The 7,225-nt window shown below is 41.8% G+C and overlaps 1 pseudogene; it reads right to left on the reverse strand.

Annotated features, from left to right (window-relative positions):
• Window positions 1-885: 885 nt before the first annotated feature.
• Window positions 886-2,701, reverse strand: LOC102254737 (annotated as a pseudogene).
• Window positions 2,702-7,225: the final 4,524 nt, after the last annotated feature.

Consider the following 7,225-nt stretch of genomic DNA (forward strand, 5'->3'; position numbering starts at 1 on the left):
TTTTCTCATTCTTTTTAAGAGAAGAGGGGTAATTTAGACTATTGGCGAGCTTGGGCAAAGGGGCTGAGCATGGTGGCTCAGCACCTTTTCCCTTCTCTCTTCCTGAATTAGTAGATCATTGGGAATGTTTGCTTTCTCTACTCTTTGTCACAAAGTAAGCCTTTGGGTGGCATGGGGGTCTGGGGAGAGCAGTGGTTGGCCAGCTCTCTCAGAGGCTGTGTGGGCAGGTTAAGTTCTGGGGGGAGAGTATTAAGGCTTCGTTCTTTAATCTGTCAACATCTAAATGTCCTCCTTTTTCAGGGGAAGCACCTGCTACTTACCCAAAGGGCTTGGACTTACCTCAGGATCCAATGACCTCTCTAAGTTTAGGTTATTTAAATTAGACCAGTGCCTTGGGAATTCTGAAGTCTCCCCAGCTGGGCTTCCCCCTCCACATTCGACAGAACAGTTCCGAATGTACTCTGATAAGGAGTTTCTTCATCTTTGGCTTTGAACTCTGTTAACTGTGTTTTGTTTATCCTACTTGGGATTTGTTGACATTCTTGCATCTGTGGCTTAATATTTTTCACTAAATTTGGGAACTTTTTAGGCCATTATTTATTTATTTATTTTTAGATGTAAACACTTTTATTTGGATTTTTGAAAGCAAAAGAAGGGTAGGTTAACACCTATCTTTCCAAGTTAAGACCTAAAACTGTTTCCAAAACTTCAAACAAGAAACTCCTGTCCTAAGTATAAGGATAATCTATATCACCTTTAACCAGCAATAAAAAAGTAAAATATAAATTTTTATTTAGAATTGAAGCAAATACTTCAGTATCACAAACACACTATGAAACTTCAAGAAATACACTGCTAATTTGGAGTGAGCATTTACTTGCACAATTACAACATGCAGACAAACCCAGAAGAGGGGAGCAGGCCTGGCATTTGCACCCCAGTGCAGCAGTGGGTCACACCACCCGCACAAAGAGAGGCACACAAAGGGGCTTTGACCTGCGATGACCTGTCGGTGGTGGCCAAGGTGTGGGGTACAGCAGCACAGCTGCTCCTCGCCTCGTCAGAAGACGCTCTCTCCAATGTGTGGGCCATGAGGCAAGCGTCAGGTCTCTGGGGGACAAGGGCATGTCCCCTCTCACAGTCTCAGTGCCCATAAAGCTGAAGGTATGGAACAGAGCGGCTGTCATCACAGTTCTTGTGGAAGCAAATGAAGACGTGGTCAGCATGCCACTGCTCCTCCGAAAACTCGAGAACTGCGAAGCTGTCTTTGCTGCTTAGGGAAGAGCGCCGCCTGGGACCTCGATGTAGAGGCAGCTGCAGCCCAGCACCACTCTCCAGTGAATGTCTTTGGCATCTGAGTCTGGTCTGGACGTTGAGAATTCGCATCTGGTTACTAGACGTTAGTTCCTCTGTTATATCCAGCCTATTACCAGAGTAAAATAAATTAGCTGAAAAATCGTGATCCCTCTAACCATTCCCTCAGCCACCTGGGATCTTCAGGGGTGGGTGAGGGACATCAGGAGTACCACGGTGGCCCTGCCCTGGACCCAGGTCACTGCAGCAGGGAAGGGAGACCTGCCAACCTGGTGAGAGGGGTCACCTCTGGAGAGGAGAGTGGGGAGGCTGAACAAAGGTGGGGGGAGGGCTGCATGCTTTCCTGTACACTTCTGAATGTTTTTAGTCTTAAAAAAAATTTTTTTTAATTTCAGAAAGGAAGGGAGAGGGAGAGAGAGATAGAAACATCAATGACGAGAGAGAATCTTTGACTGTCTGCCTCCTACTGGGGACAAAGCCTGAAACCTGGGCATGTGCCCTGACTGGAAATCGAATGGTGACCTCCTGGTTGATAGGTCCACGCCCAACCACTGAACCACACCGGCCAGCTGAATATTTTTATAAAAAAGTATTCACCTATATGTGTATGGAAAAAATGGAAAAACTGCTTGGGAGAGGATATTGAGGCATTATTGTGGAGGCCCTGAGAAGTTTATGTTTAAATCCGTGAACCTAAGGAGCTGTGGATGTTTTTTGAGCAGAGTGGTAGCAGCAGGCTCAGGAGAGAAGGTTTGGATTTAAGTAGGGAAAGGAGATCCCAGGATGTGTCTCAGAAATGTTCCACTCGAGTCCCAGCCTCAGGATCAGAAGAGCAATACTCCAGGTTATTGTCCCCCGTGTTTGTAGTTAATGAAGAACCCACGAGACAATTTGCGGTAACAACAGAAATGAACTTAAAGGGTCTCTTAGCCACTATCAGAGAGACCCATAATGTTTGTGTGTCACAGAAAGCAAGGAAAGGGAGAATTTCATTAAAGAACTGACCAACAGGGTCAAGTGGTACTTCCATTTTTGCTCCTATCCAATTTATTCTCCAAACAGCAGCCAGAGCAGTCTTTGTAAAGCGCCCATCTGATTGTGTTGCAACTTCAGTGGTTTTCCTAGGATCTTTCTAAGTAGAGCTGATGAGGAAAGCTCTCAGTTCCTTTCTGGTTGTAAGCCTAGAGGTCCCTGGGGTCATATTTCCCTTCCCTTCCCCTGCTTGGAGGAGCCAGATTGAGAAAGAGATGTGACAAAGCAGAGAGCAGCGGAGATGAAAAACAGAGGGAAGGAGGACTAACAGAAGTTAAGCCCCGAAACCCAGTCTCACTTTGAGGCCTGGTATGCCAAAGCTCTTTTTGAATTTGGTTACAACATTTTTGCCCATGCTAGTTGAATTTCTATCTCTTGGAGCCTAAAGAATCCTGAGTAATAAACTCCCCTTTACTGTTGGATTCCTTAGAACATTTAACTGGGACTCAGATTTTATCTGTTGGCAGTACATTTGAATTGTTCTGATGAAGTTTATGAGGATTTATGGCACCTAAAGTCTCTCTGTCTGCCTTATATATACAAAGAATTCTGCCTAACTGAACGGGGGAAGTTGTGGGAGGTGACTCAAGGAGCCATTACATTTTTATCTTGAGGTACATCCTGTGACTTTGGTGCTCATTAGTGCTGCTTACCATCATTCCAGTTCCCCTTTCTGGCATCACTCTCCATGACATTGAATGCGACCATGTGATTTGCTTTGACAATTAAATGCAAGTGGAAGTGCCATGGGAGACTTCTGCACAGAATCTTCAGGAGGTTGTGTGCAATTCTCACATTCCCTTCTTGCTTCTCTGAAGATGGTGAAAGCACATGTTGAGATGAAACTTCCATCATCTGAGTGATTGTGATGGCTGATACCCCATCCCTCTACCTCCCCCCCACACCCAACAAGTTTGATCATGTCGGTGAGAAATAAATGTTTGTTAAGTCACTGAAATTTTGGGGTTGTTTGTTATCACCATACAACCTATCGTATCCTGATTGATACAACCATTCAAAAATTTGAGTATTATAAATTCCAGGAGATGTTGAATTTGGACTTGACTATCTATATTGACAATAATTATGGAAACAATGGAAGTAAAGATGTCAACTGATGTTTAGAAAAATCATTTTCCCAACTCCCTCAGATTTCGTAGATCTTACGTTACTTTTTTGGTAGGGTCTGCTAATTACTTCTCTAAAACCCATATTAAAGCCCTAGGTAAATATTTTAATTTGCTGTATTTTTTCAGTCTGTTACTGTTGGTGATTTCTGATCTTTATCAAACACTTTTCATTATTAGCTCCTCAAGTACAATTCAATTTGAATGCACTCAAAACAGAAGCCACTTGGATTTTATAAAGGGAAGCCTTCTAGCCCTTAAAATTACATTTTTTATTTATGGTGATTTGCTGTAGTTTCCTTCAATCTTTGTGCCAGCTTCATTCTTAAGAAACTACTTGTTTGGGTTTCCATGACAGAATTTTATATTCAGAGTAAATGGGTTTTAGGCATATTTACTACATTACTTCTTGGAGGTAAGCTATACAAAGGTGATTTCTAATGGATTTGGGGTGAGTTGCACTCACCCAGCTTAAGGGGCAGAGCTTGCAATCATATCCTAATCTGTAGTGCATGTAAAAATCACTGTATAAGGTCACCTTATGATAATTAGAATTTCTCTAATTTTGCAGTTGTACTCTCTAATTCAAGTTGGGATTCTTTAGTTTTCCCAAATTTGATACATATATTTTGAAATATATCTTATTTATGGTTGCTTGCTATAGGAGAAGACAAGGATATTTAAGTAATACCTTGATGTCAAGATATTGGGAGCACTTAGATTCACCTAGATACTTCTCAATGCTTGTGAGCAAGTGTTAACAATATGTCACAAGATGCCAAGGTCCCACAAAAAGAGAAATAATCAGATTAGACCCTCAAAAAGTAGTAGCTTCAGCTTGAAGGTGAAATTAAAATTTATAGATGGTTCAGTGTGCATGCGCATGTGTGGGTATGTGCATCTTGAATTTAGAGATGGGTTTGTTTAGCTACATTGTCAATCACATGATACCAGGGGCTATCACAAAGGTGATACCATTTTTATGATTCTGTGAGTGAAACTGCCTTTGGTCTCTTTAATCACCACTAGGAAGGGGAAAGGAAATCCCAGAAGTGATAACATTGATCATAGTGCAGAATGATACTTGTACAGAAATCTGGCAAGAATAATAAAACCGTAGCATTTATTGATCTTACATTGGTCTGCCACTCTAAGTATCACCAGCTCAATATAGACACTATGTTATTGATGATCCTACAAAGTCTGCATTTTAATATTCCTCAAGAATTCAGGGTTGATAAAAATTGTCTTATTCCTAATGATCTGCAACTGTAGATAAAACAGATGCCTTCCCTCCCAGAACTGGAGGGTAAGTGTCCTCTTGGGTGCTGATAATATGGTTTTAATGTCATGGCCTAAGAGTGACCTCAGTAATTGGCTGAGTAATTAACCATTGTCAGTGGTTTTGGTGCAAAGAATTCCAAAGCTAATGTCACTATCATTGGCAGACATTTCCCAAAAGTCAATTGATTTAAATCAATAACAAAACAAAACAAAAACACCAATCACAATAAAACAGAACCCAAATCCATATAACAGGTCCAGCCTTTCAGTTTTCTTGGGGCTAATTTATCCTGCCAAATCCACTGGAAGCCATGTGCTTTACTGATATATTATTGAGAGTTTTTAATAACCATTTGGGTGACTGGTAACATCTGCTTTGTATATTTTCTAGTTCAGAATAACTTCAACCATGCTTTGTGGAACATAACTTTGTGTGGAGGGATCCAAACCACTTCCTGAAGAAAAACAAAACAAAGCAATTTTGCCAGTAGGTTCATCTCTGGAGAAGAGGTAACTTTTGATTCAGGTGGAGATCCTAGCTAGGTACCTCAATTTTTAAATAGGGCAACAACATTAATTCTTGTACAAGTATGTTCTCCCGCAGGATGCTGCCAGTGGTTTTCTCTGGCTTGTGAGACGGTGTACATCTCTTCCCACATCTATGGTTAGTGACGTCAAGTTGGTAGCTTGAAATTGGTCATAACAGGTGCATTTACCCCAGGAGTTCTCAATGAGGGTGATTTTGCCCCCTAGGAGACATTTGGTAATCTCTAGAGACATACTTTGTCACAACTAGGAGTTTGCTACTGACATCTAGTGGGTAGAAGCCAGAGATACTGCTCAATATCCCACAGTGCAAGGGACAGCAGCACCTCATGACAAAGGGATTACTCAGCCTTGGCCAGCTGATGGCTCAGTAGGTTGGATTGTCGTACACCAAAAAGGTTGTGGGTTTGATTTCTAGTCAGGGCACATATCTAGGTGGCAGGTTCGATCCCTGGTTGGAGTGCATACAAGAGGCAACCTATCAATGTTTCTCTCTCACATCAGTGTCTCTCTCTCTCTCTCTAAATCAATAAACATATCCTTGGGTGAGGATTTTTAAAAAAGGAATTATCCAGCCCAAAGCTGCTGTGGATGAGGAACCCTGATTTATACCATGTGATTTGGCAAACATAACAAATAAGAATTTTTCAGTGTCAGTTTACCAACCAAAATGAATTCTTATACCTTCATCACCATACAATCTCTAATTCCTCTCAGAAGCCCACTGGGAGAAGAGATGTGGAAAACTGAAAGCCATGCTATCCCCTGGGTAATTCATATAGAGAGCATGGGGTGGCAAACTTCTGTAAGGGACAGATATACGTATGCTAGGCTTTGCAGAACATATGGTATCTGTTGCAACTACTTACCTCTGCCATTATAGTATGGGAGCATCCATGGACCATATGTAAATGAATGATCATGGCTGTGCTCCAGTAAAACTGTATTTACAAAGCAGGGTAGTATTTTCCTGACTTAGACTAACAGCCTTCTCTGAGGCTTTATTCTAATGCTAAACTTTTAGCTTTTATTAACGATGAAAGAAATTTACCAAATTATATTTGCTGCAACATTTGGTAGGAAAAAAAAGTCAGAACATTTTCTACTGGGTCACTGCGCTTCATTTGTAAGGCCCCACAGGAAAAAATTCTTAAAATGCTTAGTTTCCCACAGAGGAACTGATTATGCTTACTTTTCTCTGATTTTACTTTGTATACTAGGAGGCACACAACTATAATTGATATTCACCTGTAGTAGATTTCCTAACTTGTCTAATAGGAATCAGCTGTGGGTGAATAAAAACTACAGGTTCCTGAGCTCCACCTGAGAGCTCCTGAATCTGTCCTTATTGGGCTGGGTGTGGGGGAGCTGGATGAGTGCGTCTCAGATTTTATGTACATACAGGTCACCTGGGAATCTTGTTAAAAGGCAGAATCTGACCCAGTGGGTCTGGGGTAGGGCCTAAAATTCTGCATTTCTGAAAATCTCCCAGGTGATGTTGATGCTTTGATCTTGGAACTTCAGTTTGAGTAGCAAGGTCTTAGAACAGTGGTTTTCAACCTTGGCTGCACATTAGAATCACCTGGGAATCTTTTTAAAATTCTGATTTCTGGGCCTTATCCTCCAGAAATTCTGTTTCTTTGTTACTAATGTTGTGTCAGGATCTTGCACCTCCCACCAGGAGTATTGCTAAACTCAGGTATGCCCTTTCATTCATTTTCCAAAAACCTGAGCACCAATATCCTGCTGAGGAATAGATGGAATTCAAGATTAATCCTGCCCTGGCCATGGGACTAAGTGGTTAGAGCATCAGCCCACGTGCCGAAGGGTCTTGGGTTCAATTCCCAGTCAAGGGCAGGTACCTGGTTGCAGGTTTGATCCCCACCCTGGGGCACATGTGGGACGCAACCAATGGATGTGTC

The sequence above is a fragment of the Myotis brandtii genome, unplaced genomic scaffold, assembly GCF_000412655.1.
Source record: "Myotis brandtii unplaced genomic scaffold, ASM41265v1 scaffold13, whole genome shotgun sequence".
NCBI classification, from domain to species: domain Eukaryota; kingdom Metazoa; phylum Chordata; class Mammalia; order Chiroptera; family Vespertilionidae; genus Myotis; species Myotis brandtii.